At 40.9% G+C, this 25973-nt stretch overlaps 1 long non-coding RNA gene across 1 annotated transcript in view; it reads right to left on the bottom strand.

The window, feature by feature from the left end:
* Positions 1-25973, bottom strand: part of LOC132663440 (uncharacterized) — a 125897-nt gene that overhangs the window by 86180 nt on the left and 13744 nt on the right. The window contains exon 2 of the long non-coding RNA XR_013551755.2: positions 14903-15064. This is a non-coding gene — a long non-coding RNA (uncharacterized LOC132663440). The remainder of the gene's footprint in view (positions 1-14902; positions 15065-25973) is intronic.

The raw sequence follows: 25973 nt of genomic DNA, 5'->3' as shown, positions 1-25973 counted from the left end.
CTAATCTGTTGCCACTTCACAGTGTTTGTAGTAGCTCATAACAAGAAAGTATGACCTCATCAGTTATTCACTCACTGCCATTCAGCAATTTAATGAGTTTCATTGGAAATTCCCATTTTAGAGGAAATTTCTCAATTGTAAAATAACTCTTTTTTGTTATTTACAAATGAAAAAGTTGAATTGTAATCAAAGCATAGTGGATGATTTCTCTAAAGGAGTAATTCAGGGCGCAAAGCCAAGTTTAAGCCTCTCTGTTCATTAAAGAAAGCTAGATCTAAGATCCTAAACCAGGACTGTGACCAAACTGTGTGAGCATCTAGTTGGCTCTACGCACTGGTATAGTTTAACCAGCTTATAACTTCAGAGACTGACAGCAAAAGGAGAAGTTAACAACTAGCTATTGAATGACCAAGCAATGTGCATAGACAGTGTTCAAACAATTAGCGTAATACTCTCTTCCCAAGTGATATATTGCCTGAAACACTGGGTTAAATGGGGCACCCTCTGTATCTAACGGCAGTCAGTGGACAAAAGCTGTTGATCAAATGTCAACCTCCATAGTCCACTGGGGGAGGCAATAATTTATTCAAAATGTAGCATCAGAATAAAGTTACCTTTCAAAAACTAATCCTTTTATAAGGAAAATAGAGAGAGAAACAAACAGAAGGCACAAACAAGTAGATAACCATGAATAAGTCTATCAGACAAGGTCACAGCATTTTTTTTTTTTTTAGAGAGAGAGAAAGAAAGAGAAGAAGAGGGGAAGGAGCAGAGAGGGAGGGAGAGAGAGAATGCCAAGCAGGCTCTGCACTGTCAGCACAGAGCCAGACACAGGGCTTGAACCCACAAACTGAGATCATGCCCTGAGCTGAAACCGAGAGTTGGACACAACAAACTGAGCCACCAAGGTGCCCCAATTGTTTTCATCTCAGAAATTATTCCAGTTTAAATAAAATAATTTGAAAAAATATTTTCATCGTCAGAAAAACTAGGTTTGGGGGTTGTGTGTTGGTTTATTGCTTGTTTTAGGTAACTTTCCTATCAAGGGCCAGTTTGTGCCTCAGATTTTGACCCAGCAATAGATTAAAGTCCCTTATCAGAGATATGGAATGCTGTATCCAATGACACATATCCTTTCTCTGTCCTTTAAAGCACATATCGTCCCTCCAAAGGAACTTCACCATGAAACTACATGACACAATCAATAAGGACCTCCGACGGAGACCAACCCCTCGCCCGTCCTACCCCCCGCTGCCTGAAGACCGTATCATTGCCCCAGTCAGTCATCCTACGAGAACAAGTAAATTGCATGTGTAGCTCCAGCACTGGATGAAGGAAGCAAGGACAGCAGAAAGCAGCCTTTGGTCATCCTCCCAAGGCCCCTGATGTGGAAGGAACAATCGCCTGGTACACAAAAACGATCATTGTAATCCCCAGTACGAGGGCTTGGGGTGTGGGAAAGGAAGGGCGGCCCGGAATTTGAAAGCTAGAATAGCAAGGTAAGAGATCTGAGAGCTTCAAGAGGAGTCTGTGTTGTTTGTTTTTAGTCTAGACTGAGAGCGCAAGGACTTAGGAAATATGCGTTAAGTTAGAAGACACCCTGGGGTTGTTTTCTTTCTCCACTTGGAGCCCTGAGTAATTGTGCACAGGCCAGTGCCTGCGCCCAAGCTGACTAACAGCTACAGCAATTCCCTCCCTTTCTCTCCACATCCAATCAGGAATCAAGAATGACTGCCACTCACTTCTTAGGACCTCCTCCACCTTTCCCACACTACGTGTGTCTGCAATATATCAGAAATCTCCATATTTCTCACCTGATTGGAGACCCTGATCCATAAACCAGCCTGCTTTTTAAAGAGCAGGTTTAACCAGAGGACTGCCCAGTTTAAAAATTCTTCAGTGGCTCCAAGTAGCCAAAATCCGAACTGTCCTCCTATACAGGCCCTGTCAAAACAATTACCTTGGTTCATATCCTGTCTTTGCTATTTGCCAATCTGGGAAATTTTCTTAAACTCTTTGATCCTCAGTTTCATCATCTATAAAATAGGGTAACAATAGTCATTCTTCATAGGTTTGTTGTGAAGATCAATGAGACACTCCTTTTAAAAACCTTTGCGCTGCTGAACTTGGGGCGCCTGAGTGGCTCAGTCCGTTAAGCCTCTGACCTCGGCTCAGGTCATGATCTCACAGTTGGTGAGTTCAAGCCCCACGTAGGGCTCTGTGCTGACAGCTCAGAGCCTGGAGCCTGCTTTGGATTCTGTGTCTCTCTCGCTCTCTGCCCCTCTCCCACTCACTCTGTCTCTCAAAAATAAATGTTAAAATAAATTTTTTTAAAGACCTTAGCACTGCCTAGTGTTCAGTCACTTGACTATCATTGCTATTATTATTTTACCAACTTACTATTCGCTACAAAAGCCCTCCCCACGTTGGCCCTTCCTCCTCTCCAGCTATCTATCTTGTTACTGGCCGATCTGTAATCCCAGGTTTTGTATCTGAAGGACCCACTTTGTGCCAGCCCCCAAAGCCAAGGGATTTACATATGTTCTTTAATCATTCACAACTCCATGAGATAAGTACTGGCATCCTCATTTTACAGAGAAGGAAACTGAGACTCAAAAAAGTTAAGCAGGGCCCCTGGGCAGCTTAGTCAGTTAAGGGTCCAACTCAGTTTCGGCTCAGGTCATGATCTCATAGTTCGTGAGTTCCAGCCCCCCCCCCCCCACCCCCGCTGTCAGCACAGAGCCTGCTTGGGATTCTCTGTCTCCCTCGCTCTCTGCCCCTCCCCTGCTTACTCTCAAAATAAATAAATAAACTTTAAAAACAAGTTAAGCAACTTGGCCAAAGTAACCCAGCTACTAAGTGGTGGAGTCCATAGATGAAATCAAAGTCCATCACACTCCAAATCTGTTTTTTTAATGACTACTTTCTGCTGCATTTATCCCACCTTATTTCCCCTAAAGTTGCTGAAACAATTTTCTGGCCCTGCATGCTTTTCCAGAACCTCACCACTTCTCCATCAAAAGGTGGAATCTATGTCATCTCTCCTTGAACCGGGGCAGCACCCTTTGGTTGCCTCCGCTAAGTCTGGCACAAGTTAAGCTATGTGATTTTCAAGTCTAGGTCATAAAAGGAAATGAAGCCAGGGCACCGGGCGGTTCAGTCTGCTAAGCCTCCGACTTCAGTTGAGGTTGTGATCTTATGGTTCATGGGTTTGAGCCTCATGTTGGGCTCTGTGCTGACAGATCAGAGCCTGGAGCCTGCTTCAGATTCTGTGTCTCCCTCTCTCTCTGTCCCTCCCGACTCATACTCTATCTCTCTCTCTTTCTCAAAAATAAATAAAAAACATTAAAAAAAAAAAAAAAAAGGAAATGAAGTTTCTGTCTGGCAATCTCTTTTAGAGCATGCACCTTTGGAGGCCTAAGCTGCCATTCAGAAGTTCAACTACCTGAAGCTGCCATGCTTGAGAGACCATGAGAAGAGATCACATAAAGATAGAAATGCTTGGGGAGCCCCAGCCATCAGCCATCTTTCGAGCACCTCCAGCAGTCACTGCACAGAATGGAAAGGAGTCGTCTTCCCCAAGCCCTGCCCCAATTGCAGATTTGTGAACTAAATCAGTGATCATGATGATTGAAGCCACTAAGTTTTGGAGTGTTTTGTCACACACTAATAGAAAACCAGATCACCCACGCAAACCTCCGACACTATTTAATCACTTTCATTTCCCCTGACAAACACACCTCTCATGGCCCTCTTCACGGGAGCAATTGCTTCTGCCTACAAATCACTACCAGCCCAGGATGCCTCAGCCAGCGCACACACACCCTCATTTAAAGAGTTACTTGGCTTTCAAGAGTCATTGTAGGTATTGTCATTTTAGTCATCTTTCCCAAATTTGGAAGTGAGTGGTTAAGGACCCCAACTGCTAGTCAAAATGTCTAGACTTAAACTTTTTTTGTTCACCGCTTCCAACCTGCAGGACTTAATGTCTCCAAAACCCCTGTGCCTACAAAAGGGAATAATAACAAAACCCTATTTTGGTATTATAGCGATTCATTTGTAGCTCCCAGCAAAGTTCCTGCTATTTAATAAGAGTTCAATATACAGGGTGCCTGGGTGGCTCAGTCAGTTAAGTGTCTGACTTCAGCTCAGGTCATGATCTCACGGTTCATGGGTTCAAGCCCCCCGTCAGGCTCCACACTGTGGAGCTTGGGATTCTCCTTCTCCCTCTCTCCCTGTCCCTTCCCCACTCGTGTTTTCTCTCTCTCTCAAAACTAAATAAACTTAAACAAAAAAGTTCAATACATGTTGCTGTAATTAGAGCACTAATTATATTGCATTGCAATTATCTATGTTTTTGTTTGTTTCCTCTTCTGAACAAGAACAGTGTGCCCTCAATGCCTGGCACCTAAGATATGCAAAAAACATTTTTGTTAAATATATAAACAAATGAATGAACAAAGAAACAAACAAAGGAAGGTGAACAGATATGTGTGCTCTAGCCTCCTTTCAACTCCTCAGATCTAGTGTGTAAGAGGGTAAAATGACAGAGATCTCCACTCCTGTGGGAAGCAGTTCCAGCCATTACTTCTGAGACTTCCACACACCCAAAGCCAAGGGAGCATCCTCACTTGGCCAGGACAACCTTTTTGCTTCTGACACTCCAAACCAGATGCCAGGACTATAAGGAAAACCAGTGCCAAAATGTGAGATGGCCTCCAAATGCAGATTCTCTTTCCTCGTCTAACTATTTTATAGCCTGCCATCAAGACGCCTGACCTTGCCAAGTAAAACCCAGTTAATCTTTTACAATGTCAGTCTCCTTTACGGACTCCACGATATGGCAACGCCATATGGTGGCGATGCTGTAAAAGGGACTCTGCTCTTTCCTGAAAGCAGGTTTATGCTGCACTTAGCAAATAATGCGCCTCTTGCCTCATGCGTGATATTTCCCCACTGATTTCTGCTCAATCTAAAGAAATTGAGAGAAATTATTAAACAGCAGCATAACTTTCATTAATAAGGTGAGAAACCTACACTTAATTTTCACTTAATTTTCATTTTCACCGTAGAATTTACATATATGTATATACATGAAATTCTCATTATAACAGCTAACAAGCTACGGATACGTTGGCTGAGCTCCAATAACTGCCGTTGCAAGTCTATGCCTTCCCCAAGTACCAATGTCATTCTAGTACGCCTTAATTTCAAGATCCAGAAAACCCCAATGCACCAGTGGGACACCTCCAGCCTCGGCATAAAAGTAAAAGTTTAAATATTTATTAAATGAGTAAAATTCCGGGTGTTGGCTGTCTATAGTCATAAATTGCTTTAAAAGCAAATATGGACTTTGTCTTACTGTTGTTATTATTGTAGATTCTATGCTTTTTGTAAGTTAAATCATTTCTGCATTCTTCTCTGAAAGGAGTTGTCTGAAGGCTGCAGAATGCTGAGAGTTAGAAAGATTTCTGAGGCGTGGCACCACATTCTCTGATTGGGCAGCTGCTCTCGAACGATGTGGGCCTTTTGCTGTTGACTCACCAGAGGGCAGCAGCTTTGCAGCTTGATGTCAGCACACAAGAATGTCAGACACTTCTCTTTGCCAGCCACCCCCCCCACCCAGCCCCCAGGAGTAGCCCAGAATTAAGCAAAGCTGTTTGGGTTAGCTTCTGACTAGCCTCCTGGTTGGGTTTCTCGCTGCCCTGGTTACTATGCTCCAGCAAAGAAAATCCCCACCAGATCTCTGCGGGGGAACAAGAAACGTTTCCAGCTATGTGTCTCTGGGGATACCAATATAATTGCCCGAGGAAGGTTTGGATATTTGGGGGAATGGGTATATTTGGGGGCCTGGGTATGGTTTTCTGGGTGCCCCTTTCCAACACACACACACACACACACACACACACACACACACACACATCTTCCCTAGAAAGAAAACAATACAGAAAGAATCTTGCAAACAAGCACTAGCAAAATTTCTAGATTCTAAATGGATTATGCGTTGCTTGTACTCCTGGTATTTGATCTGTTTCAATCTCCCCCACATTTCTGACTTTCCCAACTGAAGCCTCAGATCTAGTTCTAGCCTAGCTGGGATATCCCCGAGGTCCTTTCTACCCTACCAGTCTATGTTCGCATGAAATTAGACAACAAAGAGCTTTCGGAAAGGATCAGTTTCTTGATGATGCCCATGGGACCCAGCAGAGCTGTCTGCCCCACAGTAACTAGTCCCAGCTCCTGAGTACCTAGTTTTATATGTGACCTAGTTTTACATCTCCTGTCCCACCATCTCCCCACTTAACAGAGAAAAGAGTCTTGGTTCTAAGTTAATTAACATGTTCATATTTGGTGTTTTTAGATGGCTCTTGTGGTTTTAGGCAACTGAAAGCAGTAAGCAGACAGTACATTGCATACTTAAAGTAATTGTGGCCAAGGTCAATTAAACCAGTATAGTTAAGCCAAGGTGAAATTGATGGGTCACAGCAACTAAGTCTGTCCTAATTCAACTTGAAAAAGCGTGGGGATCCCAGAGCTTAAGGCTATTTGATACCGGGGATCCCAGGGCTTAAGGCTGTTTGATTCCCTTGATGCACTGATATTTGAGGCAAAATCATTCTCTGTGATCTCACCCTCATTCCACTTCTTTAACCTGAAGGATGGCACCAGCCTCAACTCCCCATTCCATTTAAATGTCCTCCAGGATTCTCCAGTTTGCTTATTGCAGTGAACTAAATTGTGGCCCCTAAAAAGACATGTCCATGCCTAATGCCTAGAACCTGGGAATATGACCTTATTTGGAAAAAGTTAAAGATCTGGAGATGAGATCATTCTGGATGATACAAGTGGGCCCTGAATCCAATGGAAAATATCCTTATAAGAAACACCCAGAGGAGAGACATGGAGGGGGCCTGGGGAAGAGGACAAAGCCATATAAAGATGGAGGGAGAAGTGGAGTGATACAGTCACAAGCTAAGAAACTCCTGAAGCCACCAAAAGCCAGAAGAGGTGAGGAATGGGTCCTCCTCTAGAGCCTCTGTGGGAAGCACAGCTCTTGCCAATGTTTTGATTTTGGATTTCCTACCTCCAGAATTGTGAAGACCTTTCTGTTGGGTACTTAGTTATAGCAGCCATAGAAAACAAATACAGTTATAAACTCAAATACCTTATAGGAATCATACAAGCAATGAAATGAGCAAGCAGTCCAGATACAGAAATCGTGGTTTTAGCATCTCATATAATTTTTCATTAACTAAAATTGATCATCTCAAGGCAGGGAAACAACAGGAAGTACAAGTGGTCTTTAGCAAAAGTGAGAACAAATGTCCTAGCCAAAAGTAGTATCTATAACCCAGACCCACCTAATTGTTACCATATGAAAACATGAGCCCAGCATGGCCACATCTTCCCATTTTTATTGGATTTTTATTTTAAATCTTTTGTATTTTTTTTTTTTTGAGAGAGAGAGTGATCCAGAGCATGAGCAGGGAAAGGGAAGAGGAAGAGGGAGAGAGAGATTTTTTTTTAAGTTCATTTATTTATTTTGAGAGAGAGAGAGAGAGCATGAGCAGAGGAGGGGCAGAGAGAGAGGGAGAGAGAGTCCCAAGCAGGCTCTGAGCTGTTAGCGCAGAGTCCGATATAGGCCTCAATCTCACAAAGTGTGAGATTTTTATGACCTGAGCTGAGACCAAGAGTTGGGTATTCAACTGATTGAGCTACTCAGGCACCCATAAATCTCCTACATTTTAAGTGTTGGTTCACAAACCAAATAGGCAAACTGCACTCTGCAGGCCCAACCAAGTATGTTTGAGGACTGAAGTATGACCACAAGTGGCCAGTTGCAGGGAGCACTTTGACTCTTACAACAGTATTAAAGTATGTGCTACCGGGGCGCCTGGGTGGCGCAGTCGGTTAAGCGTCCGACTTCAGCCAGGTCACGATCTCGCGGTCTGTGAGTTCGAGCCCCGCGTCAGGCTCTGGGCTGATGGCTCGGAGCCTGGAGCCTGTTTCCGATTCTGTGTCTCCCTCTCTCTCTCTGCCCCTCCCCCGTTCATGCCCTGTCTCTCTCTGTCCCAAAAAAAAACGTTGAAAAAAAAAAATTAAAAAAAAAAATAAATAAATAAAGTATGTGCTACCAATAGTTCATGATAAAACTAAGACCAGGGCCTTGTTTTTCTCCTACTCAACCTGGTCTGCCAACCCACACCACTTACATTCAAAATCTTTCCCATCGTTGGTGTAGGCAGAGAGAAATATTCTGTTGAACCCTAAGATAGTATATCTCCTTCCTCCTTTTAGGCCTTCTAGGCCTTGTGTCTTAGTTTCTGTATGGTAACTTAATTTGGACTCTGACCACTTAGAATCTAGAAGTCGTGTGTGCGTGTGCGTGTGTGTGTGTGTGCGTGTGTGTTTGCATGTGTGTCTTGAAGAGGATTACAGATAGGTACCCTGCAGTAGGAGTGATTACTTTAGAAGGAAAAATAAAATAAAATTATTCACTAGGGACAAGTAAAATTCAAAGGCCATTTTTCTCTGCTTATTTTATCCCATAATATTAAAATATATTTTTACTAAAAGGATTGGTATTTAGGTCAGATAAAACTGAAGATATAAAACTCAGACATAACTTGATATTGACACAGCCTCTGTATTTACTTTATTAAATGTTGCTATTTCTTTGATCATTTGTTGAATCTCTAGAGCTACCCATTTCCCAATTCAGACAGTAGGTGTCCTACAGAGCACTATAAAGTAAGCCATGGTTCAACTAGATTGAATTTTTCAGTCTGTCCATAAAGGTGATTAGGAAGATAGTCATGAGCTTTGAAAGTACCACAAAAATGAATGCGAGACAAAGATTGATATTATAGGGGCACTTGGGTGACTTAGTAGGTGAAGCATCAACTCTTGATATCGACTCAGGTAGTGATCTCATTGTCGTGAGATCGTGGGTTCGTGCCCCGTTGGGCTCTGTGCTAAGTGAAGCCTGTTTGAGAGTATCTCTCTCTGCCCCTCCCCCATTCATGTTTTCTCTCTCTCAAAATAAATAAATAAACTTAAGAAAATATTTATATTATAACTCTTGGTTGAGTCTGTAATTAGGAAAGAAAGTTGTATATAATCAATATTCATAATTGATCCCTATGTTCTTATGGAAATATTCTAAAAATAAATAGGACAGACTTTTGAAGGGTCCCTTTAAAAAATTTAAAAGATTTTCAGAAATAGAAAGAGATATGAGTTTCCCTACTTGTGGAGAATTTTCCTTAGTCAAATTAAAGTGAAGGATGCAAAGAATTCTAACAACTCAATAAGAAGACAACCCAATTTTAAAATGGGAAGAAGATTTAAATAGGCATTTCACCAAAGAAGATGTATAAATGGTTTATAAGCACATGAAAATGTGTTGAACATCACGAGTCATTAGTGAAAGGCACATCAAACCCATAATAAGGTACCACCTCGACCCACTAGGATCAAATCTGTCACCAAGACAATGAAAAGTGTTGGTAAGGATAAGGAGAGGCAGGAACCCTTCTTAATTCCTTGTTGATAAGGATATACAGAGATGTAGCTACTTTGGGAAACAGTTTGACAGTTTCATGTAGAGTTAAATATTAATTTCCATACAACATAGCAATTCTCGTCCTAGATGTGTCCTAAGGAGAAATGAAAAAATGCTTCTACATGAAGACTTGAACATGATGCTCCTAACAGCATTATTAATAATAGTCAAAAAGTGGAAACAGCTGAAATGTCCATTAACTGGTGAATGTATACACAAAATGTTGTATGTCCATGCAATAGCATGTTATTCAACCATAAAAAAGAATGAAATGCTGATATATATATATATGAATACATATATATGAAACACTATACTAAGTAAAAAAAACAGACACAAAACACCACGTATTATATGATTTTATTTATATGAATTGTCCAAAAAAGATAGTCATAAAAATAGACAGTTGACTAGTGGTTGCCTGTGCCTGGGGTGAGGACAGGAATAACGGGAATGGGGTATCTTATTGGGATGATGAAAATGTTCTAAAAATATTGTAGTTATGATTACACAGCTCAGTAAGTTTATTAGAAGTTTATTAGAAGTCACCAGATTGTGCACTTAAAATGGGTGAATTTATGGTATGTGAGTTAAATTTCAATAAATCTGTTTTAAAAAGTTAGAGAATCATTAAAAGACTAAAACCTGACATCTAAAAATTTTCTCTTTTATCCTACAACGAATCTGTCAACAAATTTGTCAATAATTCCTACCAAACACCTCTTCTTTTTTTATCATTTTTGTATTAGTTTATTTATTTATTTTGAGAGAGAGAGAGAAAGTGCAAGCCAGGGAGGGGGCAGAGAGAGAGGGAGAGGGAGAATCCCAAGCAAGCTCCACACTGTCAGGACAGAGCCCAATGCGGGGCTCAAACCCACCAGTCATGAGATCAGGACCTGAGGCGAAATCAAAAGTCAGACGCTTAACTGACTGAGCCACCCAGAGCCCCATTTTTATCATTTTACGTATTTCTTTTTTTAAGTTTATTTATTTATTTTGAAAGAGAGAGAGCGTGCGTGTGAGCAGGGGAAGGGCGGGGGGGTGGGGAGGGAGAGAGAGAGAGAGAGAGAGAGAGAGAGAGAGAGAGAGAGAGAATCCCAAGTAGGCTCCACACAGTCAGCACAGAGCCCAACTCAGGGCTTGAGCCCATGAACATAATCACGACCTGAGCTGAAATCAAGAGTCCGACACTTAACCGACTGAGCCACCCAGGCACCCCTCATTCTACATAGTTCAAAATATAACATGTACAAAATAGAACACAAAGAAAAAATTTTCTCCCACTATTTTCCCTCAGCCCCCAAATGCCCTTTCTTGGAAGCAATCATTGTTATTTGTTTCTTGTGTGTCTTTCTAGAAATATTTTACGCATCTCTAGAAATATATATGTATGTGTATTCTACCCCCAACACAGACACATACACACACACAGACCCACACACACACAGACCCACACACACACAGACACACACACACACACACACACACACACACACACTCTTTCCCACAGCTTGCAGCATATTATACATAGTATTCTACACATTTCTTTTTTTTTACTTAATAATCAATAATCTAAATTTCAGAATCTAAACATATGAATCTAAATATTACTCAAATCTTTTCCGTCTTTACTGTCCCACTTTGCTTGGACCCACTGTATTTTACTTATTTTGAGATGCCATCAGTTATAAAACACACTGGTATTTGGGGACCATTAAGAGAGAAAAAAATGCTGCCAATTAAATTATGACATAAAATTGATTGTAAGATACATCTCAGTTTCGGGGAAAAAAACCCATAATGTTAACAAGTGCATATATATATACACAAACATGTAAATAATAAAATATATTACAACATTGTTTAGCATCAGACATTGACCCTGGCCCCTTCTCAATTCATACTCTCCTGTCAGAATAATTTTTCTAAGCTCTAAGTTTAATCTTTTCATTTATTTCTCTGCTAAAAATCATTTATGGCTTCCCATTGCTACAGGATGAAGTCCAAATAACTCAGTGTTACAAATGTCAGTGTTACAAGACCCTTCCCTTTCCTGGCTTCATTTCTTTGCACGCTCTAGACAGGCCCAACTATTGACTCTTCCTCAAAAATGTAGCATTCTTTCAAAACTTTGTGCTCTTGTACATGTTGTCCTCTCTCGCCTGGAATACACTTGACCCTAACTGGGAGGACCTAGCTAAATACCATTTGTCCTCCAAGACTCATCTCCGGGAAAATCGCCATGAACTTCCCCAGTTCAATTAAATGTCCTTTTTGTACTGCCACCCTCGCTGTGCTTAATTCCATCCAGAGCACTCCCTGCCCAGTATCAGGATTTTTTGCTCCCTTGTCTGTCTTCACCACTCTTATTTTTCTCGCATCACCAGGGATTGCCACAGTGCCTAGTCCATGGTGAGCATTCAATAAATATTTATTGAATGAATGTGTACTTTAGCCCCTGGAAGTAATCAACACATCTGCAATAAGGGAGGTGTGGTCAGCTTATTATAGGGGAAAGTGCACACTGTATCTGAAGTCAGAGGATGCCGGTTACAGGCTCTGAACACTTCCTTTTTTTAATGTGTATTTATTTTTTTAAATGTTTTAGTTATTTATTTTGAGAGAGACAGCATGCAAGCAGGGAAGGAGCAGAAGAGGAGAGAGAGAGGGAATCCCAAGCAGGCTCCACATTGCCAGTGCGGAGCCCGACATGGGGCTCAATCCCACAAACTGTGAGAATCTGAGCTGAAGTCAAGAGTCAGATGCTTCACCAACTGCAGGCTCTGACACTTCTTTTTTTTTTTATTTTTTTTTTTAATGTTTATTTTTGAGAGAGAGAGAGACAGCGTAAGCAGGAGAGGGACAGAGAGAGAGGGAGACACAGAATCCGAAGCAGGCTCCAGGCTCTGGGCTGTCAGCACAGAGCCTGATGCGGGGCTCGAACTCATGAACTGTGAGATCATGATCTGAGCCGAAGTCGGACACTTAACCAACTGAGCCACTCAGGCACGCCTCTGACACTACTAACTCTCTGATCTTAGTTTGATGAGACTTGGTCTCATCATCTAAAAATATGAACAGTAACTACCAGCCTAGAAGGGAAGTGACTGGCATGGAGTGGGTGCTCTAAAGACAGCAGCTTTTATTAGAGTGACGGGAACATCCTATGCCGCTGAACAGATTTTGTTTACCCTGAAAGCAGACACACCACGGACACGTGTTGTACTACCAAACGGACTTTGTTTTCCCGCTTTTATTTTGTATCAGTTGAAAAAGAAAGTAATGCCTTTTGACAGACTTGAAAAGAGGACATATAACCATGTTTCAGAAATCAAGAGGACAAAAAGACACACAGCCAATTCTTGCTCCCAACTTTACCCCAGCTCCAGTAGGTAATCACCTGTAACCGTTTTTTGTTTGTTTTTATTGTGAGAGAGACCGCATGAGCAGGAGGAGATAGGCAGAGAGAGAGAGAGAGGATCTTTAAAAAAAAAAAAAAAAGTTTATTTATTTATTTTGAGAGAGAGAGAGAGAGAGAAAGAGAGAGAGCAGGGGAGGGGCACAGAGGGAATCCCAAACAGGCTCTGCACTGTGCAGAGCCAGATGTGGGGCTTGATTTCATGAACAGTGAGATTAGGACCCAAGCTAAAATCAAGAGTCAGAGGCTTAACCAAGCCACCCAGGTGCCTCAAGAGAGAAAGAGAGAGAGAGAGAAATCTAGACAGAGAATCTTAAGCAGGCTCCAAGCTCATCCCAGAGCCTGATTCGGGACTTGATCCCACAATCCTGGGATCATGACCTGAGCTGAAATCTCAACCGACTGAGCCACCCAGGCATTCCCACCTTTAACAGTTTTTTTTTTAAATCCTTCTCATGTTTATTCATAAGACAAATACAAGCACATATAAATAAATACATATTATTCCCCCCTTTTTCTTACACAACGTGTGCCATGTTATATATATACGCTATTCTATATGTTGCTCTTTCCACTTAATATCTAAAGGAATTCTGTGACCTTCTAAGTTTGCCCTGCAAAATTCCAATCAAGTAGACAGGTCATGGAAAGGGGTATCTTATTTATCACTTTTGCATCCTGGCTCTAAACTATAAGCAAAAGTTAAAGGCTTGACTCACAGCTTCAACCACAAAGTAACTATATGACTAAAACAAGGAGCCATCTGCCTGCCTGTCGCGCCAAGCCACAGGAAAGAAACCCCAGCCCGGCTGAAAAGGTACAAAGAACGCTGCAAACAGCCCTGGCAGGCAGGCTAGTCGGTCTTTAGCACCTACTATTGCCTACCTGGTTTTCATCACATAAATGATAAGAGCCTTCACCTTTAAAGGAAATGATTATTTTCAGAATTGTAAATAGCTTCCATTTGGGGGCTGTGACTCAGAACAAGATCTGCATTTTTTTTTCCGAGAGCTGGTAGCCTCTAGCCTACCAGCCTAGCTGGTAGGACAAGGGGATGTTTCAGGCACAAATACCTCTTATTCTTTCAGTTCTGTTGATCACATAAATGATAAAGGTACACGTACAAGAATATTAAAACATTTGGCAAAATGAGGGTATTAGAATAATAGACCTTTCTTTCACTGGCAAGTTTAGTTATGGCTCAGATTGCCCACGTCCCCTCTGCCTTCTGATTTCTTTCTCAGGCATCCATCACCTGAGTTGGTGACCCAAAGTCCCAAACTCTCCTCCAAATGGCCCCAGTTTAATCACTATGCCCCCCACTCCAAGTCTCTGACTGCCCACTGCCCTTCCAGAAGTGCTCCACATGAGCAAACAGACTAGTTAGAAGTCAGCACACACACCAGATTCTCTGTCTCATACACAGCAAACCACATCACTCTGACCCCATTTGTCATGTATACGAACTGCAGGGAATTTAGCAGGAAGATTAAAGATGAGCTTGGAAGAGGACAGAAACTTCCTGATGTCTCAAAGGGATTGTGTCTGACCCATAAGCCCAGCAAGTGGGAACCCAGGTCACCTGTCTACACCGTTCAGACCGCAAACACTGCAAATCCAGCAGGCAAAGAAAAATAAGTGCAGGAAGCTATGGGAGTCAGCAGCAAAGGCATCGAATCCAACACAGTGACACGGAAGGATGGAGGGTTATTAGGGCAATAAGGTGAAGCCTCTTAGCAGCTGATTTCTCCAGAAACCGTAAGATACTGGCACAATATACTTACTATTAGTGTTTGAGCCAGAACAGTAGGAAAGTCTGAGGAATGAGCTGGGAATGGCCAGGTGGAGAAGGGCAGAGGGAACAAAACACACAAAAGCACTAAGGCTCTAAGTCTGGAAATAACAAGGCATTTGAATACCTCCAGATAGTTCCACGTGAATGCAGACAGAATACCCGGAAGCCAAGGCCAGCATCATGGTGAGAGATGAATTGAGGCTAGAGAAATGGCCAGCTGGTGAAGGATTCTGTGAGGCCATGCTCAGGATCTTGGATTTTAACTTGAAGGCACTACTGGGAGCCACTATAGGATTTTAATCAGAGAATAACAAGATCAGATTTAAGTTGTGGGAAGGTCAATCATAGCATATAGATCACGGATTTGAGTGCTATGTCCACAGCACCTACTATTCGACTGTCCAAGCTAAGCTGTAACCTCAATGAAAGCAGGGAGTATATGTGCTGTCTCGTTATATCTCTGGTACCTGATACAATGCCTAGCACACTGCTGGTCATGAATGAATGAATGGACGGTGGGATCCAGTCTCATTCGTCTTTGTGTCCCTAATGCTTATGTAGTGATTAGCACCATGGAGGTATTTGATAAAGATCTGTTGAATAAATAAATAAATACTAACTTCTGCCTCATTCTCTCCCAACGCTCCCCTAAAACAAAAAAAAATTGTATAATTTACCCAAATTCCCTATATTGTTTGCCTCTTGTATGCTGTTCCCTCTGGAATTCCCTATGCCTCTTTCCTTTCTGTCCTCTGAGTTGCACTTATGCCTCAATACTCGGCTCACATTTTACCCACTTGGGGGTCAGCCCCTAACCACTATGCTGACCCACACAGGATTCCTTCTGACCTACTTACTCCTTGGTTCTGGTTATATACTTTCTCATTTGTATAGTTTTTGTTGCATTCATCACATTTGTAGTATAATTTACTTATGTGTGGCTTTAGATTTTGAGTGTCTAGAGGACTGTTTCATTTTGCTTCCTTAACACCCCTCCCAGCTTAGGTCTTGACCACAAGAGACATTCAAGCAATGTCTTTCTGAAATGTAATTGTATATTATTTGAAGCTCTTCATTTTTCATCACTTCTGAAATTGATTCGCTTCAGGGTTTACCGTCCAGTGTGTTAAGCAACTCTTCCTTTTCATATCCTAAAGTCACCTCAGGCTACCTTTAGCAAGGGCTTTGGGAGTTGGTGAATAATTCTATGTCCACAGAACCTATCACCCTTGTGATTTCCTCTCTGTCCTCTCTCCTTTCATGTCTGAAAATTGAAGAGTCCAAAGTCAGATGAGGTAGCCCCTTAATTATCGTTTTTTAAAAAACATTTGCCCTTCGGACACCATCTTTATCCAAACTATCCTGTAGGAAACTTACAGAAGCCAAAACCACAGTATTCTAGGAGCAAACACATTGCACAAATGAAAGGTAATGCATTTTGTCTCATTTGCCACATTTTTTCCCAGTGCATGATCATGATTGTAGGTTTTTGAAGGAAAAGCTATAGATCAAATCAGAGTCGTGGCAATAATCTCTGTCTCCTTTTCGTAAACAAGAGCTCAACTCCCAGTGCAGCCCCACCTCACCCCCACCACACGTCTCTTTCCCTGATTACCATTATGGCCACCAACCACTATATACAAGGATTTCTTCCAACCCTGGTTACCAAGCATTGTGTTCAGCAAGATGGAGTGTGCAACTTACTCCTTCCAACTAGAATAGATGAAAAAGGGTGCCTGGGTGACTCAGTAGGTTAAACGTCTGACTCTTGATTTCATCTCAGGTCACGATCTCACGGTTTGTGGGTTTGGGCCCCGCATCAGGTCCCACACTGAGAACACGGAACCTGCTTGGGATTCTCTCTCCTCCCCTCTCTCTCTCTGCCCCTCCCCAATTGCTCTGTCTTTCAAAATAAATAAATAAACTTAATTTTTAAAAAATTAGAATAGATGAAAAAAACTAGAAACAACTGTCAGTTTTCTCTAAAATTAATCATTTTCCATTTTGCCATTTCCATTTCTAGTTCCTGCTCTCAAGGTTTAATAATCATTATTATTATATTATTTAATAATCATAATACTTGTAGAATGCCAGATTTATGTCAGGCACTATTCTAAGTGATTGGTATTGTATACATATAGTTATTTAATCCTCATGAAATCCAGATGAAATTCATACCATTATTATCTCTATTTTACAAATGAAGAAACCAAGGCACAGAGAAATTGGGTAATTTGTCGATAACACATATTCCAAATCTAGTATGTGGCAGAGTGGAGATTTTAACCTATGCACTCTGACTCTTGGCCTAGAGCTGGGGTTTGGTGGAGAGAAAGGGGTAGGGAAAGCAGACAGTTTTATCTGAGCCTTTGCACTATTAGCAGTGACTTTGGGTGAATATGCAAACTTGCTGAGCCTCAGTTTTGATACCTGTAATGTGAAGATAGAAATAGACATTTCAGGGGCACCTGGGTGGCTCAGTCAGTTAAGCGTCTGACTTCAGCTCAGGTCACGATCTCACACTCTGTGAGCTCAAGCCCCACGTCAGGCCCTGTGCTGACAGCTCAGAGCCTGGAGCCTGCTTTGGATTCTGTGTCTCCCTCTCTCTCTGCCCTCTGCTCATGCTCTGTCTCTCTCACTCTCAAAAATGAATAAATGTTTTAAAAAAATTAAAAAAAAAAAAGAAATAGACATTTCAACAGTTTGTTGAGAGTAGTAAATATAAACACGCATGTAAAATACCTGGTTGACCGAAAGTACTTCACAAATGTCACGTCTCTTTCTCCTTCACCCAATTAGTTCTCTATTTTTACATTGTCACAACCATTTGAGAGCCACCACCAGAAACCACATGGTTTACTACCCAGTCCTGTCCTATACCAGCTGTGTGAACTGAAGCCCCCATTTCCTCTACTGTAAACTGGCAATCATAAAACCCATTGTAAGATTAAGTGAGATCATGTTTGAAAGGCTATTAGCACAAGGCCTGGCATATGGTAAGTGCTCAATAAATGACAGAAGCTATAATGATGGTGATGATAAAGAAGAGGAGGGGATTATGAAGGACTAAGGCAATGATGTTTTCAGCTCCATTCTCCCTTCCCCCCTAAAAAAAGCCTGCCATCTGCCCTCCAGGGCTATAAGAAAAAGAAAAGCGTGCCACCGTTACTTCCTGGAAGGGGGAAAATTACTTGAAGCCCCAGTGACTACACTCAAACACAGTAGTCTCAACCTTCTAGTGCATAAAATCATCTGGGACATTTATTAAAATTGCAGAAAGCACAAGTGCTGGTCAACAGAAAAATGATGTGGGCCAGAGAACCGGAGATCTACACTTTGAACCAGCTCTCAGGTGATTGCTTTGGTAGCCCTGGGATCACACTAAAATCACTGCCTTGGGATTAAATCAGCACATTTACTGCCTTGAACCAAGATTATTTCTAAGAATCTAAACGGGACTTTCTTTTTTTTTTTTTTTTAATTTTTTTTAACGTTTGTTCATTTTTGAGAGACAGAGAGAACAGAGCGTGAGCCGGGGAGGGGCAGAGAGAGAGGGAGACAGAATCTAAAGCAGGCTCTGGGCTCTGAGCTGTCAGCACAGAGCCCAATGCGGGGCTCGAACTCACTGAGCATGAGATCATGACCTGAGCCGATGTCGGACACACAACCGACTGAGCCACCCAGGCGCCTAAACGGGACTTTCAGTGAGATTTAAGATTGATTGTTGTTTGAAGGGGATTATTTATTAGGAAATATTCATTACTACTGACCAATTCAAAGTATTGTTCAACTATCAGACAGTTTAATTCTTGAGAATAAAATAAATAAATAGACACTCCTTTGACAAATATATGTGTACTCAAGTACATGTGAGTATTGATCTCAGGACTTTGAAGTATCCATAAAAGAACTGCCAGTCTATTTTCATTATCTCATACAACCTAGTCTTAAATTTCAGCCTGCTAGCCTATAGATGGTTTCACCCAAATTTACCTACTGTTACAGAAAGGATAATGAATTTGTGCATTGCGTAATCCTAAAAGGGCTTTATTGTTTTATTCAAACTTTATTCCTCATACACTCATCAAGAATGTTTCCATGCGGGGACACCTGGGTGGCTCGGTTGGTTAAGTGTCCAACTGCAGCTCAGGTCATGATCTCATGATTCGTGGCTTCCAGCCCTGCGTCAGGCTCTGCACTGACAGCTTGGAGCCTTCTTTGGATTCTCTGTCTCTCTTTCTCTCTCTGCCCCTCCCCCGAGCATGCATGCATGCACACTCTCTCTCTCAAATAAACATTTTTTTTTAATTTTTTTTTAAACGTTTATTTATTTTTGAGACAGAGAGAGACACAGCATGAGCAGGGGAGGGGCAGAGAGAGAGGGAGACACAGAATCCGAAGCAGGCTCCAGGCTCTGAGCCATCAGCCCAGAGCCCGATGCGGGGCTTGAACTCACGGACCGCGAGATCGTGACCTGAGCCGAAGTCGGCCACTTAACCGACTGAGCCACCCAGGCGCCCCTCTCAAATAAACATTTAAAAAAGTATATAAAAAAAGAATATTTCAATGCACTTCATTAAGTTCACACAATGAACAGCTTCAATATTGGTAAAGAAAATGTATGCATGGATAGTGCCACTTGTTAGATTAAGAAGTTGAGGGGGAAAAGTTTCCATTTCCACAGGCCAAAAAAAGTCAACATAATGAATTCATTGTCATCAAATGATTCTGTGCCTGAATCACTAGACTTTGTCTGCCATCAATTAAATTTAGTCAATCTCTGTTGGTTTAGAAAAAAGAACTCTTAAAGATAAAAAAATAAAATTTTCATATTTCACTTATGGCCATGAAATATTATTATTATGGCTTCCACAGTATTATTAAGAAGTTAAATCTAAAGTCCTTCCAGGGACAAATTTAAGCTCACAACCCAGTAAGGCAGATAAATTCATCTTTACTGATCTTAAAAAAATTTGACACATTTGATACTTTTCATTATTTCTGGCCAAGCCTTAAGAAAACCAAAAAATACAGGAAATCTGAGAGGTGGTTCTTAATATAAACCAAGGAACTTCACTCAGAGATAATGAACGCCTCACCTTTTATAAGGTTTTTCTAGTATTTTTCAAACATTTGTTACGCAAAGAATTAAATCAGGTGCATATCACCAATTCCAGATCTCCTTTTCAACATCACTTTGATCAACTATTTTTAATCCAAACACTTCTTGTAACATTTGGGAGTAAAATGTTTTAATTTAGCTGTTTACAAATGTTTGAAATTAATCATTGGCTCAATTTCATACCAATTTAAAGAAAAAAATTTTAAGAAGCTTAGTTTATGATTTTAAAAATTTTAGGGGCACCTGGGTGGCTCAGTCAGTTAAGCGTCCCACTTTGGCTCAGGTCATGATCTCACGGTTGGTGGGTTTGAGCCCTGCATCTGGCTCTGTGCTGACAGCTCAGAGCCTGGAACCTGCTTCTGATTCTGTGTCTCCTTCTCTCTCTGCCCTCCCCACTCGTGCTGTCTCTCTCTCTCTCTCTCTCTCTCTCTCATAAATAAGTAAACTTAAAAAAAATTTTTTTTAATTTCATAGCCCATTAACATTTGTTTCAAAAACTAGTTGGGGTCTTATTACATCTGTAATGTCTTAGCCCTACAGTTGAATGTTTTTAATATTATATTTTAAAATTAGAGGTTAAAAGCATCTATTTCAACTTGCTATTTATCCTATCCCTTTTAAGGGAAAAGTTATTTGTCTAAAAAAAAGTTGGAGGGTGTTTTTAAAGACTAATGGACCATCACAAATTAGAATCACGTGATATCTTTGCTCGGTTGACAATGTAAGAAGCAGGTGTCTATCGGGTTTCTCTTTGGTTTGACAAGCAGGTGTGCGGTATGCTGCTGTTGCTGATCCAGTCAGACACCCAAGTTCAGACAATGGCAATCCAAAGTTCCTAGTCATTTTTGTTTATCCTAGCTAAGGAACGCCTGTGAACTCCATCCAGTCTGGGGAGTCTGCTTGCTCAGGGACAATTTTACTGGGTACATTCAGTGGTGTTTCAAAGTTTACAAGGATGAATATATATATATATATATATATATATATATATATATGTATGTATGGTTGACTGATTTTCTTTTTATAGAGCCTGACCTCATCTCTTGAAGCCTCCTGGAAGGCAGTATCAGTGTAATCTATGTCTATTCAAAGTAGATGTTGAGGGGAAAGTAATTCTCCAGTTTAGTGTATTTAAATTAACCTACTACTCTTACTCATGTATAGACATTCTAAAACCATGTTTTGCACTCAACCACAGTTTGCACTGAACTGAATCCCACGGTAAGCTATAAAAGAACACACATAAAATATAAAGAATGCTGCTTCTTGGCCTAGGGTCCTTGGGCCCTCTGATCCTATGTGAAAATTCTGTGTGTGTGTAATTGTGCATTTTCCTGAGTAGAAGAACCACAGTTTTCCAGAAATTCTCAATAGGGCACATGATTCCAAAAACTCTCTGACATGGAGAGAATAATAAATGATTGCTTGTCCTTGCTTTACTACCAAGTATAATAAAACATAGCAACATTGGATTCTTATGCCCCTTCATAATCGCATCAATAAAAGGCTGATTCTTAGGCCTTTCTCCTCTCCTCAGGGTTACCCTGAGCCTCACTCCAGTAAGAATTTCTCAGGAGGCCAGGCCCTTTTGAGGGCTCTCTGGAGGGTCAGTTCCAGGGACAGAGCACTGGTGGAACACCGGATGACTTTAGATGGCACAGGCATGGCAATTAGATACATTCAGATGGCTACCAAATGTCTCCCTTGACGTTCTCTTTTAGTTCTTCCTGTGATGGCAAAGAAATAGTCCAGTTGGTGTTAGGATTATTTTTACCACCTCTAGAACACTCCCTAGTCTCTCTTTTCAACAGAGAGAGCAAGCCTCAGGCTCAGTCTTCAAAGGCATATATATCTGGCAAGAATTTAATAACATCTCTTTACTCATGGCATTTCTTTTTATAATTACCTTCTCTTTAAGGCAAATAATATTGGTTTTCAATTTATAGCTAGTGAGAAAATTTATTTTTTAAAGGAATGTATCTAATTTGAAAAAGGGGAGACAAAATCATAAAAATAAATGATAGAAATTTGGAAAACACTAGACCCAACAGCTGCTAATCAAGTCATGCTTTTAATTTTTGACATTGTCTTTTTGTTTTTTAATGTTTGTATTTTTTTACTGTTTCTATTTTATTTTTGAGAGAGGGAGGGACATAGTGCAAGCAGGCAGGGGCAGAGAGGGAGACACAGAATCCAAAGCAGGCTCCAGGCTCTGAGCTGTCAGCACAGAGCCTGACACCGGGCTTGAACGCATGAACCGTGAGATAATGATCTGAGCTGAAGTCGACACTTAACCGACTGAGCCACCCGGGCACCCCAAGACCGACTGTCTTTTGGAAAACTCAAACTAGTTAGGACAAATGTTATAGCCAACCATAGAAATTTCTATTAACCTTCTCTGAAAAATAAGTGCAAATGGTGAGGGATGTCTTTAATATTAATCAGTTAGGATGTTTTCCAATGCTTGTAATAGAAAACACAACTAAGGTGCACCTGTGTGGCTCAGCTGGTTAGGCATCTGACTTCAGTTCAGGTCATGATCTCGTGGTCCATGAGGTCAAGCCCTGCATCCGGCTCAGCGCTGACCGTCAGAGCCTGGAGCCTGGTTCGGATTCTGTGTCTCCTTCTCGTTCTGCCCTTCCCCCACTCATGCTCTGTCTCTCTCTCTCAAAAATAAATAAACATTTAGAAAGAAAGAAAGAAAGAAAGAAAGAAAGAAAGAAAGAAAGAAAGAAAGAAAGAAAGGAGAAAGGAAGGAAGGAAGGAAGGAAGGAAGGAAGGAAACACAACTAAAAGTTACCTTAACCAGTAAGGACTGTCTCCTAATAGTTTCAGAGCAGATTCAGTCAGTGACTCAGAGACATCATCAAAACCCAGGTTCTCTGCCATTCTTAGCACGTGGTTTTGTCTTCAGATTTATTCCCTCATGATCTCAAGACAGCTTCCAAGACACCAACTCCTCATCTACCAATGACCAGATTCAGGAAAGTGTGAACCACTGTCTTCTGGCCCTTTCAAGAGCAAAGGAAACTTACTCAAAAGTTTCCCAAGTTTTCCTTCACATTTCATTAGTAAGGTTGTACCTCATGCCTATATCTAAATAACATCGCCAAAAAAAAGAAACTACCAATTGGGCCTTAGCCCAACCCCCATTTGCCCACCAGAGGGACTACTGAAGATACCAGGCCTAATAACAACAATATTGGGGTTCTCTTGCCAAGGAAGTATGAAGGGAATGGCTGTTGGGTAGGCAATCTACATTGTTTGCCATGAGCTTGCATTATTAATACAAGATTTTAACAAGTCTGAGGGGTGCAAAAAGGTTAAAAATACAAGGTTAAAAGTAGAAGATGGTAGTTTTTTTCAGGGTCCATATGGAGTAAACTCTCAAAAAAATAATAATCTTAGGGGGGTTAAAAAACATTGATTAACCGATAATCCTTTTCCCCTATCCCAACCCCTCAGATATTGTGAGCAGGAAAATGATATGCAAGGGCAATCCCACCGCAGTAAAAAAGTGGTTATTGTTGTTCTTTTTAAGAATTTGATCTATTTTTTAAGGCTGCACAATAGTTATCACGGGGAAAAGATAAGATCATTATTGGACTTTGTTAGACCCTTTCATTTTTAAAAGAAATTCACTTACATGTGGAATCTGTCAACGGGCATCTTTATGTCACCCATGCATAGAACGTATAAATATTTAATCTTCCCTGACAGGTAATTTTAGTGATAGTAAATGAAGTAGGATATAAACCTCCAATTCACCGCTCTCAGGTTATTTGTGTTATAAATGCTTTCTAAGCATAATTCTTGGCTTTATTTCCCACCCTAGAATGAATGGAATTAAAGAAATGGCTGAATTAGGATCTGGACGGAGCCATGAGAAGACAGGAAACGCCATTCGACAAATATTGAGATATTGCTTGAGCATGTAAGGGATATCAGGTTCTTTGCACTTATTCTGACTCAATAATAACTCTTCAAGACAGACAATTTTGTCCAATTTTAAAGGTGTAAAATTGAGGACCAAAGAAAGGGAGTCATTTGCTAGAGTTTACAGAGCTAGTAAAGAGTGGAACAAAGATTTGAACGCAAGGTCTTTCTGAATTCAAATCCCATATTATTTCCATTGAAATATCCTGCATTTGTACAGCCCAATACCAAAGGACAAATTCAAGAGGTTATAAAGTGGGTTCAAAACAACAAGTTAAAAGATGTAGAGAAATAGAAAACCAAAAGTCAAGAACAAATCTAGACAACAAATAGACATTTAACACCTACGGTATGCCAACTGGACTAGAAAAGAGACTGGAAAACTTCTCTAGACATGGTGGGGGAAGGGAGGGAGTCAAGAATCAATAATGACTCTAAGATACTCTGAGATCTAAAGGGAGGGGCTTTTTATATGTTCCTTGGTGTGGGGCCAGAACAGGGAGTAGGTGTGGCTGGGACTTGGGGATAAACAGGCAAACAGGCACACCTGGGGAATAAGGAATGTACTTTGCAGGGTGGGGTTGGGGGAAACCTACTTTATGGTAAGGTTGCCTTTTCACCGCTAGGTAAAATTTCCCTTACTTTACACTTCTATGGATCTGGGGGCAAAGTCTAGCTACCTAACTCTAAATTAACTGACAGACTTTTTCTCCTTGATCACGGACGGCCCCAATATTTCCATGGTTTATACATTGGTAGAAGTTATTTTTATCATAAATTTTAGTAATTACAGTTTATCAGGAATTATTAAAGCTATGATAGTATTACCATATTTGAGATCCCTCCGGGAAAATGATTTTAGCATTTCTTTTGCTCACATAACAAAAAGTGGGGCATTGTTGCCTGAGTTGTCATTTGAGTGTCAGTATTATCCAGATATCTGTCACTTAGATTAAATATCATTATCACAGTTGTCGGTCAAAATAATACCACATAGTTTCAGCCATATGACTCATTTGTAGAAAAGAATGCAATTTCTTTTAGTGTATCAATTTTAACCTGCCAATCTTCATAATGGCCTGCATATTTTTCATTAGCCTCTTTCATACTTATCAGTGCTACCAAGAAGACTTGGCAGATATCTGTATTTATCCAAACCTAAGGAAAAACAATGCTAGTGCTAGGACATATTTTCAACTTGGGCTTACCAAAAGCCGATCTAGTTTCAACCCAAAGCGGGATATACCCCGTGCCCTGAAAAGCAAGTTGGGAAAATCCCAGGGGGCCAGACCATGCAACAGAATTTCCCAGCAGCAAACCAATGCCACACTCCTACTCGCCCCCTTTCACTCTCTGAAAGTGCAGAAAATGTAGACTACTCCACATGCTCTTGGTCAAAGGTCAGAAGGTACTTTGAACAGTCTAATCCTGCCGATCTGTGGGAAGTGTACATAAATTCATCTTACTAAATATAATTTAGAAAGCATCTCATTTCTCGAACACCATTAAACTCATTTTTCTAAATGAATTTTTCAGTATTTAAACATACTTTGGAATTAGCATGCAAAAGTTACTGGTGGTAGATTGTATTGCTTCTTTTACAAAGATAATATGAAGACTGTCTGCCTGATCAAAAGCTCTGAGCCTGGAGTCAGAAAGTCTTGGGTTCAAGTCCTGGCTCAACCATCTGGTCAAGTTACAAAACCTCCCTTGATCTTTGCATCTAACACATAAAGATAATACATTTTATTTCAACAAGTTGTTGGTTTGACCCCAGTGAGATGGTACAAATAAGTGGTTATAATAGTGGATGGCCCTTAAGGACTATAAAGAAATGGTAACAAATTTAAAAAGCAGTAGACTCAGTCAAGAGTCAGAAAGGAAATGTAGGGGCGCCTGGGTGGCTTGGGTCGGTAAGCATCCAACTCTTGGCTGCGGCTCAGGTCATGATCTCATGGTTCATGGGTTTGAGCCCCATGTCTGGCTCTGTACTGGCAGTGCAAAGCCTGCTTGGGATTCTCTCTTCCCCTTCTCTCTCTCTGCCCCTACACCACTCATGCCCTTTCTCTCTTTCTCTCAAAATAAGTAAACTTAGAAAAAAATTTTTGTTAAAGAAAGGAAATACACTTAAGATATA

The sequence above is a fragment of the Panthera onca genome, chromosome D4 (assembly GCF_046562875.1).
Source record: "Panthera onca isolate mPanOnc1 chromosome D4, mPanOnc1 haplotype 2, whole genome shotgun sequence".
In the NCBI taxonomy this organism is placed as follows: Eukaryota; Metazoa; Chordata; class Mammalia; order Carnivora; family Felidae; genus Panthera; species Panthera onca.
The sequence above is the reverse complement of the archived record's forward strand: the minus strand, read 5'-3'. Positions and strand labels throughout refer to the sequence as shown.